The 18776-nt window shown below is 46.0% G+C and overlaps 1 long non-coding RNA gene across 1 annotated transcript; it reads right to left on the bottom strand.

The window, feature by feature from the left end:
- Positions 1-1313: 1313 nt before the first annotated feature.
- On the bottom strand, positions 1314-8773 carry LOC127907231 (uncharacterized). Its single transcript, XR_008063857.1, has 3 exons — positions 8731-8773; positions 1815-1881; positions 1314-1433 (listed from the first exon to the last, which is right to left on the bottom strand). It is a non-coding gene; the product is annotated as an uncharacterized LOC127907231 (long non-coding RNA).
- Positions 8774-18776: the final 10003 nt, after the last annotated feature.

Below are 18776 nucleotides of genomic sequence, written 5' to 3'. Positions count from 1 at the left end.
CCCTTCTTTCCTTCCAGACAGAACCTTTCGGCGACAGCAACCCAGGGAAAGACGCAGAAAGTATGTCCCCCGGGGAGAAAAGCTGCCTCGGGCTTCAGAAAGCCTATTTACAACAAGCTGTGCTTGTTACTTTCATCAAAATAGAGCACTGAGCTTTTCTTCTGCCTTGTTTTTTCCCCGTTGCACTTTTGTCAGGAGGTTGTTATTGTAAAGCCTTGAGTCTGACTCCTCTGTGCTCAGCGGTGCAGTAACAGTGTAGCTTGCCCTTGTCTGAGGAGAGGAATGGAGGAAAGGAAAGGAGGAAGGATGTACAGAGAAATAAGACCCTTCCTCCCCCTCCCCCTGTTTTATGGACCTTGGAGGAGTGTTTTTTAGAGAAGGAGAGAAACCTGCTGTGTCACTGAATTTCCCCGACCTTTGATCCTCAGCTGTACACCATCAGGTTCAATTAGAGAGGATTGCTGGTCTCTCGCGGCCACGTTTGTCATAATCTATTGGGTACGGCGCATTCCAGATATTGAAGGAGAGGACAGAAAATCAATAGACTGAATTGGGGCTGCGAGGCCCGGAGGGAGGTCTCCTTACCCCTTCTCGTCTGCCCAGCCTCAACTTGCCTCTCCTCCATCAAGGCTCTCTCTCTCTTCTGCTCTGTTCTCTGTGGCCATCAAATTTCAAATTGAATTTCTGCAATAAAAAAAGAATGTCAGGTTTTTGTTTTCCCACAACTATACCCCCCACAATCTATTTGAGACAACAGAGGTTGTTTTCTGCGTCAACTAATCTTACATTCTCACATTCAGTGGGATTTTAGCATGCAAATCTTTGTGGGGCACACGCATATTTTTTTTTTAGATGCATGCCAGCAAAGCCACTACACAACACTAAACAATACATGAATTGCAGTGACAAACAGTACCCACAAACTGTTAGGGCCTACATAAAGCTGTACCAACAGCAGAGATTTCCTTCAGCACCATGGGGTTGATCCTTACCACCTCTACACCTGGCTATCAGCGGAGCCTTGTCTGACAGGGAAATGGTTCATTCAGCCTCATTTACTGACTTTTTAAAAACCATAGCTGATATGGCTGACTTGCTTAAATAAATATGATTTCTACTAACTCCTTGTGGATTTGTGGAACTCGAAAAGAACCACATTCTTCTTCATTAGTACGTAATGCCGACATGAATTTAGACTTTTTAACAATACAAAAACATTATTACATTTATGTTCAGTAATCTCATAATGTTTGTTTTTATATCATTAACACTTAGCTCTAAGTATAAGCAAATACAAGTATACGAACTGTGATGAGGTAAGCCTATTCGTTCAGCACTTTCAAAATGGACACCAACAGAAATTCAGAGATGTTGTTCAGATCAATTCAGCAAGATGTTGAGGCCTTAACGTTACTCTTCTTTAAGTCACTTCCCTGCGAGAGAGAGAGAGAGAGAGTCTTGGTTAGACTACAATTTGAAGTATTTTACTAGGTGTCACGTTCTGACCATAGTTCTGTTATTTTATTCTTTGTTTTAGTATGGTCAGGGCGTGAGTTGGGGTGGGCAGCCTATGTTTGTTTTTCTATGTTGGTTTTTGTGTTCGGCCTAGTATGGTTCTCAATCAGAGGCAGGTGTCGTTAGTTGTCTGATTGAGAATCATACTTAGGTAGCCTGGGTTTCACTTTTGGTTTGTGGGTGTTTGTTTCCGCAGTGAGTGCTTGGGCCACACGGTACTGTTTCGGTTTTCGTTTTCATCACATTGTTTTGCATTTCAGTGTTCAGTTCGTTTTTAATAAATCGTCATGAACACTTACCACGCTGCAGCTTGGTCCGATCCTTACTCCTCTTCAGACGAAGAGGAAATCTGCCGTTACACTGGGTCTAAAAATGATGGAAAATACAATCACATGGATTCACTTTTACAGACAATATACAGATGCACAGGCAGTGCATTGCGCAAACAAAATATCCCCTGCTGTATCAACTGGAATTACACAGGTCTATTACTGAACTTTTTGTTGGAAAAAATATTTGAATGGGAAGAGATAGTCACTGGCAAACATGGTTACAGACTCAACAACATTATATAGTATCCCCTCCTCATGAAGAAAAGCATATGAGCTAATTGTAATACACAAAGTTGCAAAAAATCAAATGCATCATTCTAACTGCCTAAAATAATGAATAAGATACTAATGATATAGACCCATAAAAGCAACATAAAATTGAGATGTACAAACTATGGCATAAGGGAAAGATGAGCGGATAAGAGGCAAGACAAATTTTCGATTAAGACATTAATGAGCGAGCTAAGACTGACGTAGTCAATATGCCTATTTGATCAGCACTTTTGAAATGGACAGCAACAGAATTCAGAACATGGGCCATTCTTACAGTATTCTCCTTGTACACCAAGTCAGATCCGTAGGATAATAACGGGGACATATAATCTGACAATGAAAGCCCTTACAATATTTGATGATGTCATTTCTCTAAAGCAGGCTATAGGCTACATGTGCACCTCCAAGTCAGAACAGTAGGCTAAGTTCCGAGGGGAGAGGGTTCCAAATTCTTAGGGTGAGACACATGGGCTACTAACAGCTTACTAAACAACATACACATAGTATTACTTTCTTAGCTATAGTATACAGTATCATCCTGGCATATTACATAATTTATGCAGCAGCATACAATACATATGTTTGTGCTGTGTCCACTTGAACGGGAAGGTAACGCAGTGGTCCTTCTTGTGGGCAAACCTTGTCATCAAACTTTGTCATCAAGAGTCTGGCATTTTCTGAATGAATTCATGCTGGATTGAAAGCATGGTCAATGTATTCAACCTTTTCTGTCCCATGGTGTTGTGTGTGAATGTTTATCCTTTTAAGCTCTGAAAAGAGACCCTTTCAGACAGATGTTTTACATCCTTAAATCCAGACCTGGACCACACACACTCTAGACCAAATAGCAGGCAGGGGAAGCAAAATTGTTATTGCTTTGCGATGCTCACGGTTAGCCACGGATTCCTTCCAAACCTGTCATTGTTGTATTTGCGATTTCCAACTTGTTGTGTAACTTTTATGTACAATTGTAACGGTTTTCTAGGTGTGGTGAAGGAGAGTCGGACCAAAATGCAGCGTGTAGATTGCGATCCATGTTTAATGGAGAAAACACACGTAAACACGAATCAATACAAAAAAACAATAAACGTAACAAAAACCGAAACAGCCTAAACTGGTGCAAACTAACAGTAGATAGTTACAAAGACACTAAGGACAATCACCCACAAAACAACCAAAGAATATGGCTGCCTAAATATGGTTCCCAATCAGAGACAACGATAAACACCTGACTCTGATTGAGAACCACTCCAGACAGCCATAGACTCTGCTAGATCACCCACTAGCTACAATCCCACTGTATACCAAAACCACAAGACAAAACACACCACAATACAAAAACCCCATGCCACACCCTGGCCTGACCCAATACATAAAGATAAACACAAAATACTTTGACCAGGGCGTGACAGAACCCCCCCTATGGTGCGGACTCACGAACGCACCTCAAAACAACAGGGAGGGTCCGGGTGGGCGTCTGTCCATGGTGGCGGCTCCGGCGCGGGACGCGGACCCCACTCAGTCAATGTCCCAGTCCCCTCTCCTCGCGTCCCTGAATAGTCCACCCTCGCCGCCGACCATGGCCTAGTAGTCCTCACCCAGAACCCCACTGGACTGAGGAGCAGATCGGGACAGAAGGACAGCTTGGGACTGAGGGAGCTCGGGACTGAGGGGAAGCTCGGGAGTGAGAGAAAGCTCGGGAGTGAGAGAAAGCTCGGGAGTGAGAGAAAGCTCAGGAGTGAGAGGAAGCTCAGGAGTGAGAGGAAGCTCAGGAGTGAGAGGAAGCTCAGGCAGGTTGATGGATCTTGGCTGACTGGCAGATCCTGGCTGACTGGCAGATCCTGCCCGACTGGAAGTTCTGGTGGATCCTGGCAGACTGGCGGATCCTGGCCGACTGGCAGATCCTGGCCGACTGGCAGATCCTGGCCGACTGGCACCTCTGGCGGATCCTGGCTGACTGGCACCTCTGGCGGATCCTGGCTGACTGGCACTTCTGGCGGATCCTGGCAGACTGGTGGATCCTGGCAGACTGGCGGATCCTTGCAGACTGGCAGCTCCTTGTAGACTGAGAGCTCTTTGCAGACTTGCAGCTCTGGCTGCTTCATGCAGACTGACAGCTCTGGCTGCTTCATGCAGACTGACAGCTCTGACTGCTCCATGCAGACTGACAGCTCTGACTGCTCCATGCAGGCTGGCAGCTCTGGCTGCTCCATGCAGGCTGGCAGCACCTTGCAGACTGGCAGCTCCTTGCAGACTGGCAGCTCCTTGCAGACTGGCAGCTCCTTGCAGACTGACAGCTCTGGCTGCTCCATGCAGGCTGACAGCTCCTTGCAGACTGACAGCTCCTTGCAGACTGGCAGCTCCTTGCAGACTGGCAGCTCCTTGCAGACTGACAGCTCTGGCTGCTTCATGCAGACTGACAGCTCTGGCTGCTCCATGCAGACTGACAGCTCTGACTGCTCCATGCAGGCTGACAGCTCTGGCTGCTCCATGCAGGCTGGCAGCACCTTGCAGACTGGCAGCTCCTTGCAGACTGGCAGCTCCTTGCAGACTGACAGCTCTGGCTGCTCCATGCAGGCTGGCAGCACCTTGCAGACTGGCAGCTCCTTGCAGACTGGCAGCTCCTTGCAGACTGACAGCTCTGGCTGCTCCATGCAGACTGACAGCTCTGGCTGCTCCATGTAGACTGGCAGCTCTGGCTGCTCTATGCAGGCTGACAGCTCTGACTGCTCCATGCAGGCTGACAGCTCTGGCTGCGCTGAACAGACAGGAGACTCCAGCAGCGCTGTAGAGGACGAAGGCTCTAGTTGCGCTGAACAGGCGGGAGACTCCGGTAGCGCAGGAGAGGAGAAAGGCTCTGATAGCGCTGAACAGGCGTGAGGCTCCGGCAGCGCAGGAGAGGCGAGGCGCACTGTAGGCCTGATGCGTGGTGCTGACACTGGTGGTACTGGGCCGAGGACACGCACAGGAAGCCTGGTGCGGGGAGCTGCTACCGGAGGGCTGGTGTGTGGAGGTGGCACAGGATGGGCTAGACCGTGAAGGCGTACTGGAGATATTGAGAGCAGTGTTGGCACAGGACGTACAAGGCTAGGGATGTGCACAGGAGGCCTGGTGCTTGAGGCTGGCACCAACTTCACCAGCCGACTAACACGCACCTCAGGACGAGTATGGAGCGCTGACCCAGGTGCCATCAAATCCCTGACACGTTCCGTCGGGCGAATTCCATGCAAAAAGCACCAACACAGCAACTCCCTCATTTCTCTCTCCTCCAATTTCCCCATTAACTCCTTCACAGTCTCTGCTTCGCTCACCTCCAACACCGGCTCTGGTCTCCTCCTTGGCACCTCACGATAAACAGGGAGAGTCGGCTCAGGTCTGACTCCTGACTTTGCCACTCTCTCCCTGAGCCCCCACCCCAAGAAATTTTTGGGGCTGACTCTCAGGCTTCCTTGCCAACCGTGTTCCCTCATATCGCCGGCTCCTCTCTCCTCTCTGCCTCCACCTGTTCCACCTTTGGGCGGCTACACTCCCCTGGTTTAGCCCAGGGTCCTCTCCCGTCAAGGATTTCCTCCCATGTCCAGAAATCCTTATTGCGCATCTCCTCTTTGGGCTGCTCCTGCCTGTTGACACGCTGCTTGGTCCGTTTACGGTGGGTGATTCTGTAACGGTTTTCTAGGTGTGGTGAAGGAGAGTCGGACCAAAATGCAGCGTGTAGATTGCGATCCATGTTTAATGGAGAAAACACACGTAAACACGAATCAATACAAAAAAACAATAAACGTAACGAAAACCGAAACAGCCTAAACTGGTGCAAACTAACAGTAGATAGTTACAAAGACACTAAGGACAACCACCCACAAAACAACCAAAGTATATGGCTGCCTAAATATGGTTCCCAATCAGAGACAACGATAAACACCTGACTCTGATTGAGAACCACTCCAGACAGCCATAGACTCTGCTAGATCACCCCACTAGCTACAATCCCACTATATACCAAAACCCCAAGACAAAACACACCACAATACAAAAACCCCATGCCACACCCTGGCCTGACCCAATACATAAAGATAAACACAAAATACTTTGACCAGGGCGTGACAACAATGGCTGATCCGTTTTATCTACACTGAACAAAAATATAAACACAACATGTAAAGTCTTGGTCCCCTGTTTAATGAGCTGAAATAAAATATCCCAGAAATTGTTGTAACGGCCGTCGTCGGTGGAAGAAGGTGAGGACCAAGGTGCAGTGTGGTATGTGTCCATATTTATTAAATGAACACGGAAATAACAAAATAACAAAGAGAAATGACCGAAAACAGTTCTGGCTGGTGCAGACACACAACAGAAAACAGAAAACAATCACCCACGAAGCACTGGTGGGAAAAGGCTACCTAAGTATGATTTTCAATCAGAGACAACTAACGACACCTGCCTCTGATTGAGAACCATACCAGGCCAAACGCAAAATACAACATAGAAAAACAAACATAGACTGCCCACCCCAACTCATGCCCTGACCATACAAAAACAAAGACAAAACAAAGTATAATTTATCTTCAAATGACAAGGATTAAAAAGGATTTGCCAGTAGATTGTTGCCATGATTCATGATGATGACTGCTTGTCTAGCTAGTTAGCTTTCAAGCTAAGATTTAGAAAGTATGATGTTGACATGATCAGTTCAATCAAAGCTACGGTAGCTATAATGTGATTTGACGTCCTTTTATCTGTGGCCAATAATCTTGAACCTTCTTGGATGGGCACTTTTACTGTAAATCTATGGCAGCACCCAAGGGGGCTTGAACTGCCTAGCTCTCCCTTTAGATTCTGTGGTGACGTAGTGTCCCCATGAGTGACAGAACACTGAGCCAATCACAGTGCAACTAGAGAAGTTTACCAAGGCCTACGTTCTCTGCTTTTGCTAGCTGCCCCTCCAACTGAGCTAGGCTAAAACACCTGCATTTTGGAGCTGCCTTACTCAAGATAGCGCCTTGGACAATAGGAACACCTATGTGAGACTGCTGTTCATCGACTACAGCTCAGTGTTCAAAACCATAGTGCCCACAAAGCTCATCACTAAGCTAAGGACTCTGGGACTAAACACCTCCCTCTGCAACTGGATCTTGGACTTCCTGACGGGCCGCTCCCAGGAGGTAAGAGTAGGCAACAATATGTCTGCCATGTTGATCCTTAACACTGGGGCCCCTCAGGGGTATGTACTTAGTCCCCTCCTGTATTCCTTGTTCACCCACAACTGCATGGCCAAACATGACTCCAACACCATCATTAAGTTTGCTGACGACACAACAGTGGTAGGCCTGATCACCGACAAAGATAAGACGGCCAATAGGGAGGAGGTCAGAGAACTGGCAGTGTGGTGCCAGGACAACAACCTCTCCCTCAATGTGAGCAAGACAAAGGAGCTGATCATGGACTACAGGAAAAGGCGGGCCGAACAGGCCCCCATTAACATCGACGGGGCTGTAGTGGAGCGGGTCGAGATTTTCAAGTTCCTTGGTGTCCACATCACCAACGAACTACCATTGTCCAAACATACCAAGACAGTCGTGAAGAGGGCACGACAAAACCTTTTCCCCTCAGGAGACTGAAAAGATTTGGCATGGGCCCCCAGATCCTCAAAAGGTTCTACAGTTGCACCATCAAGAGCCTCCAGACCAGTTGCATCACCGCCTGGTATGGCAACTGCTCGGCGCTACAGAGGGTAGTGCGAATGGCCCAGTACATCACTAGGGACAAGCTTCCTGCCATCCAGGACCTATATAATAGGCGGTGTCAGAGGAAAGCCCATAAAATTGTCAAAGACTCCAGGCACCCAAGTTATAGACTGTTTTCTCTGCTACCACACGGAAAGCGGTACCGGGGCACCAAGTCTAGGACCAAAAGGCTCCTCAACAGCTTCTACCCCCAAGCCATTAGACTGCTGAACAATTCAGCATAGTCACTTCGCCCCCCAACTACAGGTACAGGTTACCTCAACTAGCCTGTATCCTTGCACACTGACTCAGTACCGGTTCCCCCTGTATATAGCTTCGTTAATGTTATTCTTATTGTGTTACTTTTTATTATTACCTTTTATTTTAGCCTCTTCTTCTTGAACTGCACTGTTGGTTAAGTGCCTGTAAGTAAGCATTTCACGGTAAAATCGACGCATGTGGCAAATAAGGTTTGATTTGATTTGATGTTTGTTCAAGAAAGAGAAAATGTTTGTATGCGACTTTATTTTGAAAAAAAATGCATTGTTTGCAAAACTGATATGTGGCATGAATTAATGCCAGAATAACATTGCTGAATTTAAACAGGCCTGGCTCAAAACAGGTGAGGCTCTGCCCCACATGCCCTGAATGACGTGTTGCCACGGCTCACATGATTTATTAACTATGATTGCTTGAAATCTTTTTTTTCAACAGATATGACAATATTGATGATATTACTGTAACAATAACCTCAGAGGTGAAACCTGTGTTAATAAATGTTTTTTGTACCAACAATATTGATAAACAAATGTTCTGGCCTGAAGAGTAATGTTATAATAATAACAGTAGGCCTAAGTATGTTTTCAAATAAAGTTTAAAGGAACACTCACACAAAATGTCCAAAGACTAGCCTGTTGCTGTTGCGAGCCTCTTCACTCCCTCTGTGTCAACACAAGACTCCCAAATGAGATGCCAGGAAGGAACTGTAGGAGGAATCAAGGTCAGTGACTCCTTGACAACTGTTCCATCTGTGAAGTATTATCATGTCATTATCATATCATTACCTGCCCATGTCAATGGCCACGCCTGTTTTTTACTCCATAGTAACTATTGATTCATTGTTTGTTGAGCCAATCATTCCTGGACAATTACCCCTTGATGGTGCGACATGAGCGGGTCATTGTCTGGTGTGTGTGTGTGTGTGTGTGTGTGTGTGTGTGTGTGTGTGTGTGTGTGTGTGTGTGTGTGTGTGTGTGTGTGTGTGTGTGTGTGTGTGTGTGTGTGTGTGTGTGTAATGCTATTTGGTGACACTTTGACTATAGATAATAAAGTGTTCGCCACAAGGTGATTTCACTCTGCAAGCACCCCAAAAGGAACTCACTTACTCTGGGTGAGAGAGAGTGCGAGAAATGAGAGGGAGAAAATCCAGGCTAATAAAATGATGCACAGTGCTAGCTACTAGAGAAAGTAAGCTTCAACTGGAGAGGGGTGGTTTGGATAATCTGTTCTAAACAGGATTTTGTGTGTGTGTTAGGCCCTGTGCATAGGGAACTCCTTCAGAATCAATCAATCCTCAATCATTTCCCCTACAGCCCATAAAGGCATGTTGCTACATCAAACCAACAAATTAGTTGATTGATTAATGTCTGGGTATAGAGAGAAATACCAAATAGATAATAAAAACAATGGACGTAACTATATCGCTATATACAGTGCATTCGGAAAGTATTCAGACCCCTTGACTTTTTCCACATTTTGTTACGTTACAGCCTTATTCTAAAATGGATAACATTTAAATAATTCCTCAGCAATCTACACGAAATACCCCATAACGACAAAGCAAAAACAGTTTTTAGAAATGTTTTCAAATGTATTAAAAAAGAAAACAGAAATACCTTATTTACATAAGTATACAGACCCTTTGCTATGAGACTCTAAATTGAGCTCAAGTGCATCCTGTTTCCATTGATCATCCTTGAGATGTTTCTACAATTTGATTGGAGTCCACCTGGGGTAAATTTAATTGATTGGACATGATTTGGAAAGGCACACATCTGCCTATATAAGGTCCCACAGTTGTCGGTGCATGTCAGAGCAAAAACCAAACCATGAGATCCGTAGAGCTCCAAGTCAGGATTGTGTCGAGAAACAGATCTGGGGAAGGGTACCAAAAAATGTCTGCAGCATTGAAGGTCCCCAAGAACACTGGCCATCATTCTGTAAATGGAAGAATTTTGGAACGACCAAGACTTCCTAGAGCTGGCTGCCCGGCCAAACTGTGCAATCTGTGGAGAAGAGCCTTGGGTTCTTGGTCACCTCCCCTGACAGATGGTCACTCTGACAGAGCTCCAGAGTTCCTCTGTGAAGATGAGAGAACCTTCCAGAAGGACAACCATCTCTGCAGAACTCCACCTATCAGGCCTTTATGGTAGAGTGGCCAGACGGAAGTCACTCTTCATTAAAAGGCATATGACAGCCAGCTTGAGTTTGCCAAAAGGCACCTAAAGACTCTCAGACCATGAGAAACAAAATTCTCTGGTCTGATGAAACCAAGACTGAACGCTTTGGCCTGAATGCCAAGCGTCATTTAGAGGAAATCTGGCCCCATACCTACGGTAAAGCGTGGTGGAAGCATCATGCTGTGGGGATGTTTTTCAGCGGCAGGGACCGGGGAGACTAGTCAGGATCGAAGGAAAGATGAACAAAGCAAATTAGAGATCCTTGATGAAAACCTGCTCCAGGGTGCTCAGAACCTCAGATTGGGATGAAGGTTCACCTTCCAACAGGACAGTGACCCTAAGCACACAGCCAATACAACATAGGAGTGGCTTCGGGACAAGTCTCTGAATGTCCTGGAGCCAGAGCCCGGGCTTGAACCTGATCAAACATCTCCGGAGAGACCTGAAAATATGAATGGGAGAAACTCTCCAAATACAGGTGTGCCAAGCTTGTAGCATCATACTCAAGATGCCTTGAGGCTGTAATCGCTGCAAAGGTGCTTCAACAAAGTACTGAGTAAAGGGTCTGCATACTTGTGTAAATGTGATATTTCAGTTTTATTTTAAATATTAATTTGCAAAAATGTCTAAACCTGTTTTTGCTTTCTAATTATGGAGTATTGTATGTAGATTGATGTATGTAGATTTTTTTAAATAATAAGGCTGTAAGGTAGCAAAGTGAAGGGGGTCGAAATATTTAACGAAAGAACTGTATGTATCAATGTTTTAGTAGAAAATAATGCAAAGATGAGGAGAAAATTATCTTGGCTACAGTTGTTGAAGCTAATTTATGACAATGAAGTTGCTCTCGTAGGCCTGAGAAGATGAGAGGTGATCAGTGCCAGGAGGCTGAAGGAAGGAAGCACAAAGCCAACATTTTTGCCAGGAAATTATTTGATTGGATTTGAGGTGAGAATGACCTTTTTGAAATTAAAGATAACAATTAGGAGTCATATGAGTTTTAAAAAACTTTTTGATGTCTAAATCCATTTTTGAGTGTGTGTGTCAGTGTGTGTTTGTTTGCATGTGCTTGGCCACCCCAAGGACAGTGTCCAATCTCTCAACCACAGCAGTAAAAGCAGAAGAGTTGCAGAGGACATGGGTCTTCCCCCTCCCATCATGTGTATGGGGGAGCTCCATGCAGAAGAGTGGTCACTTAGTGGATATGGTTTTTATCACGGCAATGTTCAATAAGGAACGTAACAGAAAATGTTTGTGTTTTTAAATTGCAACAGAATAAATTAAGCGTTTCTTATTGGACAACTCCAGGTAGTCCCTCCCTGTTTCTGTTCAGTTTGGTGACAAATGAATATGACCCAGGAGTGTTTCCCACTTTTCCCTCTCTTACTTTCATGTCTTCAAGTATGCAGAACAAATGAGGAAATAAATATCCCCCGAAGGAGGTGGTCCACCTCAAAATCTATAAAATCCTCCATCAAAAATCTGCTCCCCTGCTTTACGAGGACATTAATCTGCTGGCTCGGCGCACTGCTCTGCTCTTCAAAGCACCTTGACAATGCGCTTGTCCTTTCCTCAGCTACTGGGGGTTTCTTGTGTGCTTTGTTATAGGAATTGAGAATCTCAATAGTTTATCAAACAAAAAAAGAGAGTGCGTGCGAGAGAGAGGGGGGACAAAAATGGAGATGAAAAGATAGAGGAAATAAGATAGAGGAAGAGAGAAAGAGAGAAGAAAGACTACTGCCTCTGAGTAATAGCCCTGCTAAAAGAAGCCCTCCAAGGAAAAATAAAATATCCCTTTGAAATAAAAGTCATCGCCTTCCAAAAACACTGCTCCATCCATTAATGTACTTTTAGATACATGTCTGGAGAGAGATGGAGAAGTTGTCCTTGTGGTTGTGGTTTCTGCCCCCACATACATACACAGCTCCTGCACAATCACACACTCCTCTGGCACATATACCTCCATAGGCGACCGGGTCAGTCAAGCGAACTCTTGGCCTTCCAGGTTGCACTACCATTCTGATTTAATTGGCAGTCTGTGCATGGGGAGAGTGATGTCAGTCCAGCCAGCAAGATGGATACATTAGAAGGGCTGTATGAGCCATGGACAGAGTTGGAGAGGAACAACAAAGGCCTTGACAATCTTAGATGCATCACACAGAGTTGCACTACTAGATAGCAGGAACCACTGTAGACCCAAAGTCTTTAAACAAGCGACATTGATCGTGATAAAAGGCCTCTACGCCAAAGCCCACTGTCATCACCCTAATATTTATCATTGGCTGTGCTCATTGGCTTCGGCCAAAGTGCGCCATTGAGATAATTTACGGCGCATTGGAAGGCCCTGCCCTTTCCTTTAATGGCCCCGCCACCGCTGCAGTGTGAATAGAGAGTGCTGCCGGGAACCTGAGCAGAGCTGAGCTGAGCCGGTGGCACTGCTCTGTTCTTTTAGTAAATAAATTAAGTGGGTAAATGAGGGCCGAGAGCAGCAGGAGCAGAAACCCCACTCCCGTTAATGATGCTCTTGGCTGCAGTGGCCGGGACTCTGGCATACTAACAGGCGGGCCCAGGGTAACTAATGGTTCCAGGTGGCCTTGTCAAGCCAAAGCAAGCCCCTCCCCCTGTAGGCTACTGTGGACAGGTGAGATGCCTGCGTGGGGTCTTATATAGACAGCAGGGCAAGAGAGCCAATAAGGAATATGATGGGGGGAGGGCCAATCGACCACCAGTATCATGTACAGCACAGGAAGCACCGCCACTCCAGTCGTTTCTTTTAACGGCCTGTCTTTTTTTTAAAGACGAAATTCGTAATCACAGAAGAGAGACGACACAGCGAGCATCAAACTAGACGAGCGACTTTGGCTTCTACACAGCCACCTAATAAAAAAGCAAACAAGTGATAAATAAAAGAGAATTTTATAGAGGGGCGTCTGTCGGCGTGCATAGGGCCGGGTGGAGGTTTGGGAGGAATTGGGGGTGGGGGGACGGGTGGGGGAGAAAGCACGGGAGAGCTGGGGGGAGACATCAGAGAGCACGTTGCCGTGACATTGCCTATTATAAATACAATGTGTCGCTATTTAAATATCACGGCAGAGGCAGGTTGGCTTCGAGCGGGGCTGATATGACAGCTCGTAATGAGGTCTTTTGATGTGGCAGATGAGGGGGAACTGAGAGAGGGAGAGAGGGAGAGTGATACTGAGGGCCCTCTGGAGGAAAGAGAGGTGAGAGGAGGCCAGCATGTCCCTCCCACAGGCACAGGGGAGAGGAGAGGCCTGGAAGCAGCTACTCAGTGGCCGAGCCAAAGCAAGGATCCGACAGAGCATTGAGAGGGAACTGCGTCAGACAGAGGAGAGAGGCGTCCTACATGAAGCCCCAGTGCAATATGCTCCAGAGCTTGGAATCCAAGTCAACATTAGAGTCTGAACAACCATATAGACACACACACACATACACACACACAAAAGCTCACAGAGCATAGGTTCTAGCTATTAGTCTTTAGCAGATGGCTCCTACTGACTAAGTCCCACAAACAGATCTCTTCACCTGCTGCCTCAAGCCTAAAGTGCTGCATTTGGACGCACGCACACACGCACACACGCGCACACACGCACACACGCGCACACACACGCACGCACACGCACGCACGCACACACACACACACACACACACACACACACACACACACACACACACACACACACACACACACACACACACACACACACACACACACACACACACACACACACACACACACACACACACACACACACACACACACACCTCTCTCAAACAAGACACACAAATCAAGCCACTGCTAAGATGGAGAGTCCTCTAGCTTCATCCACCCTACCTTTGCCTATAAGCAGACAGAAACTCCACACACACGATCCATAAGCAAACATAAACAAACATGCCTCATGGGGAGCTCTAAAAACCAAACACGAGGCGCTGCTTGATGTCTTTTACTGTGAACAAAGCGCAACATGGAAGGAAGGAATGATTTGACAGGAATAGATCATGTGACATTGTGTGTGTGCTGAGGCCTTGTACTTTTGACATCTCCAGGTGAAGCAGTGCTATTGAAGCTTTGACGAGACCTCAACATCAGTCTTGTTTCTCTGATTGGAGACAAATTAGTTTCATTACATCACATGATCCTATGGATGGTAGAACAGAGTGTAGGTGAGGCCTTTTGATTTTGGGGTTGCATCAACACACTCTTTTCATCTTGGGACAAGTTTGTTTTTCCCCAACTGTGTTGCCTTGATCTGGGTCGAGCTGGCTGATCTCAATACTCCTCCGTGTTTTATATCTCAACTTCAGACCAAAGTCGTAGAGGCTATTGAAAAGTTTATTGGATTTGTACTGAACATTATTAATGACTTAAAGAATCATGTTGTAATGCTTCAGGTGTCGTAGGTGTGTGGAGTCAAACGCAGGAGACAGTGAGTGCAAAGCTGTGCGTCTTTAATAGCACCAACGCACCACAGGGTGCTCACAATAGTAACGGCCCCAAACACAGGGAATGAGAATGTACAACGGAAAAGTCACGACCAGGCACTAAAACGTACCTCTACAACAGAGCCGAAGGTTACACTGAAATAATCCCGCACAACAACCAGGCGGGCCGGCTGTCTAATAAAGACAAACTAATCATATATAAACAGGTGCTACCAATCAACATACAAGGAGGGAGAGGAAAGACAGTGGCAGCTAATAGGCCGGTGACGACGACCGCCGAGCGCCACTCGTGACACATGTATAAACTGTTATGCCGAGGATTGCATTTGATTGACAAGAAGTAGATTGGAGTAGATGGCGCCGACAGATATGGTAGCTCTGCTTCTAGTCCTAAGCAACTTTGCAGTATTTAGTTTTTTGTGTGTGTTATTTCTTACATTATTAGCCCAGAATGTTTTTTGTGTTATTACATACAGCCGGAAATTACTTTTGGACATCAAAGTGGCGGTAACTCAACAGCATTACGACCAATAATACGACTTTCCCGAATTGGATCCTTTTTTCGTACCCCCAGGCCAATAGAACTTATCTCAGAGGCTGCTCCAACACACCACCGGTGGAGAAGAGGTATTTGGAGTGGACTTCAGATCCGACTCAGGAGGCATGCACACCATCCACCGCTTCCGAGTATATTACTCGCTAATGTTCAGTCTCTGGTCAATAAAGTAGACGAGCTCAAGGCGAGAATCTCCTTCCAGAGAGACATCAGGGACTGTAACATACTCTGTTTCACGGAATCATGGCTCTCTCGGGATATACTGTCCCCGTCCATACAGTCAGCTGGGTTCTCAGTACATTGTACAGACAGGAATAAAGAATTCTCAGGAATAAAGAAGAAGGGCGGTGGTGTATATTTCACGATTAACTACTCATAGTTTGATCGTGATAACATACAGATAGCACAGATTTCCAGGACGTGGCCTCTGAGCATGCGCTGACCAAAGTGTCTTCACTGACATTTTCAACCTGTCCCTGAGTGAGTCTTTAATATCAAGAGAAATGACATGATTGTGGACTACAGGAAAAAGAGGACCAAGCATGCCCTCATTCTCGTTGACGGGGCTGCAGTGGAGCAGGTTGAGAGCTTCAAGTTCCTTGGTGTCCACATCACCAACAAACTATCATGGTCCAAGCACACCAAGTCATTCATAAAGAGGGCACTACAAAGCCTGTTCCCCCTCAGGAGACTAAATAGATTTGTAGCCCCAAGCCTCCTGTAAATCAAATCAAATGTATTTATATAGCCCTTCGTACATCAGCTGATATCTCAAAGTGCTGTACAGAAACCCAGCCTAAAACCCCAAACAGCAAGCAATGCAGGTGTAGAAGCACGTACCCACAAGAATCCTGAACAGCTAATCAAAGGGCTACCCAGACCACCCTTCTACGCTGCTGCTACTCTCTGTTTATTGCATAGTCACTTTAACTCTACCTACATGTACATATTACGTCAATTACCTCGACTAACTGGTGCCCCACATTGACTCTGTACCGGTACCCCCTGTATATAGCCTCGCTATTGTTATTTACTTAAACCTCACAGGACCTGTCCCCCCATGGGATGGTAAAGCTAATGTAGGCTAATGTGATTAGCATGAGGTTGTAAGTAACATGAACATTTCCCTGAACATAAATGTCACGGATCCCTTTGGAACTTTCATTGCGCACACCTGGCCCCTATTACCACTGATTGTATTTGTATATATGTGCCCTTTGTTCACCGTGGTACTGTCGATTATTGTTACAATGTCCGTTGGTCCGTGTGAGTACCTGTGCTGTGTGTTTTGGGCTTTCGTGTCCTTGTGGATTGCGCAGATGATTATGGGTCTTGTCCCGTGTGTTAATCATTGTGCGCTTGTGTTATTTATTCGAGGTACTCCTCGTTCTTTTGTTTGGGTTTCAACCCTGTGTTTTGTGTTCGTGTTTGTTTGGTCCTCGTCCCTGTGCCTTTACACGGCACGCCGTAATTTGGGCTGAATAAAAAATACTATTGCGCATTCCTGCGCCTGTCTCTCGAATCTCTTCATGTGAATGTGACAATAGACATATCTGATATGGGCAGAAAGCTTAAATTCTTGTTAATCTAACTGCACTGTCCAATTTACAGTAGCTATTACAGTGAAATAATACCATGCTATTGTTTGAGGAGAGTGCACAATTCTGAACTTGAACAAATATTAATAAACCAATTAGGCACAATTGGGGAGTCTTGATACAACATTTTGAACAGAAATGCAATGGTTCATTGGATCAGTCTAACACTTTGCACATATACTGCTGCCATCTAGTGGCCAAAATCTAAATTGTGACTGGGCTGGAATAATACACTCAGCAAGAAAGAAACATCCTCTCGCTGTCAACTGCGTTTATTGTCAGCAAACTTAACATGTGTAAATATTTGTATGAACATAACAAGATTCAACAACTGAGAGATAAGCTGAACAAGTTCCACAGACATGTGACTAACAGAAATGGAATCGATGTGTCCCTGAACAAAGGGGGGGGGTCAAAATCAAAAGTAACACCAGCTGCATTAAGTACTGCAGTGCATCTCCTCCTCATGGACTGTACCAGATTTGTCAGTTCTTGCTGTGAGATGTTAACCCACTCTTCCACCAAGGCACCTGCAAGTTCCCAGACATTTCTGGGGGGAATGGCCCTAGCCCTCACCCTCCAACCCAACAGGTCCCAGACATGCTCAATGGGATTGAGATCAGGGCTCTTCGCTGGCCATGGCAGAACACTGACATTCATGTCTTACAGGAAATCATGCACAGAACGAGCAGTATGACTGGTGGTATTGTCATGCTGGAGGGTCATGTCAGGATGAGCCAGCAGGAACGGTACCACATGAGGGAGGAGGATATCTTCCCCGTAATGCACAGCGTTGAGATTGCCTGCAATGAAAAGCTCAGTCCGATGATGCTGTGATACACCACCCCAGACCATGATGGACCCTCCATAAGCTACTCAATACTGCCCCTGCAGCCATAAGAAGTTAATTAAGGATCATATCACCTCTACCTTTAATATTTTTTATTTTACCTTTATTTAACTAGGCAAGTCAGTTAAGAACACATTCTTATTTACAATGACGGACTAGAAACAGTGGGTTTACTGCCTTGTTCAGGGGCAGAACGACAGAAAGACAGATTTTTACCTTGTCAACTCAGGGATTTGATCTAACAACCTTTCGGTTACTGGCCCAACGCTCTAACCACTACCTTACCTGACACCCTAAACCGACTTCAATTTGCATACCATCCCAATAGATCCACAGACGATGTTATCGGCAACTTACTGCACACTGCCCTATCCCATCAGGACAAGAGGAATACCTATGTAAGAATGCTGTTCATTGACTATAGCTCAGCATTCAACACCATAGTGCCCTCCAAGCTCATCAGTAAGCTCGGGGTCCCAGAGTCTGAAGCCCAGCTTGTGCAACTGGGTCCTGGACTTTCTGACGAGCTGCCCCCCAGATGGTGAAGGTAGGAAACAACACCTCCACTTCGCTGATCCTCAACACAGGAGCCCCACAAGGGTGCGTGCTCTGTCCCCTGCTGTACTCCTTGTTCACCCATGACTCAGTGGCCACGCATGCCTCCAACTCAATCATCAAGTTTGCAGACGTCAGAACAGTAATAGGACTGATTACCAACAATGGCGAGACAGCATACAGCAGGTGAGGGCCCTGGCAGAGTAGTGCCAGGAAAATAACCTTTCCCTCAAAGTCAGAAAAACAAAGGAATTCATTGTGGACTTCAGGAATCAGCAGAGGGAGCTCGCCCCTACCCACATCGACGGGACAGCAGTGGAGAAGGTGGAATGCTTCAAGTTCCTCTGTGTATTTTTCACTGACAATCTGAAATGGTCTACCCATACAAACAGTGTGGTGAAGAACAGAGCCTCTTCAACCGCAGGAGGCTGAAGAAATTCGTCTTGGCCTCTAA

The sequence above is a fragment of the Oncorhynchus keta genome, chromosome 14 (genome assembly GCF_023373465.1).
Source record: "Oncorhynchus keta strain PuntledgeMale-10-30-2019 chromosome 14, Oket_V2, whole genome shotgun sequence".
Lineage (NCBI taxonomy): Eukaryota > Metazoa > Chordata > Actinopteri > Salmoniformes > Salmonidae > Oncorhynchus > Oncorhynchus keta.
Note: the sequence above shows the minus strand (reverse complement) of the source record. Positions and strands in the feature narration are given on the sequence as shown.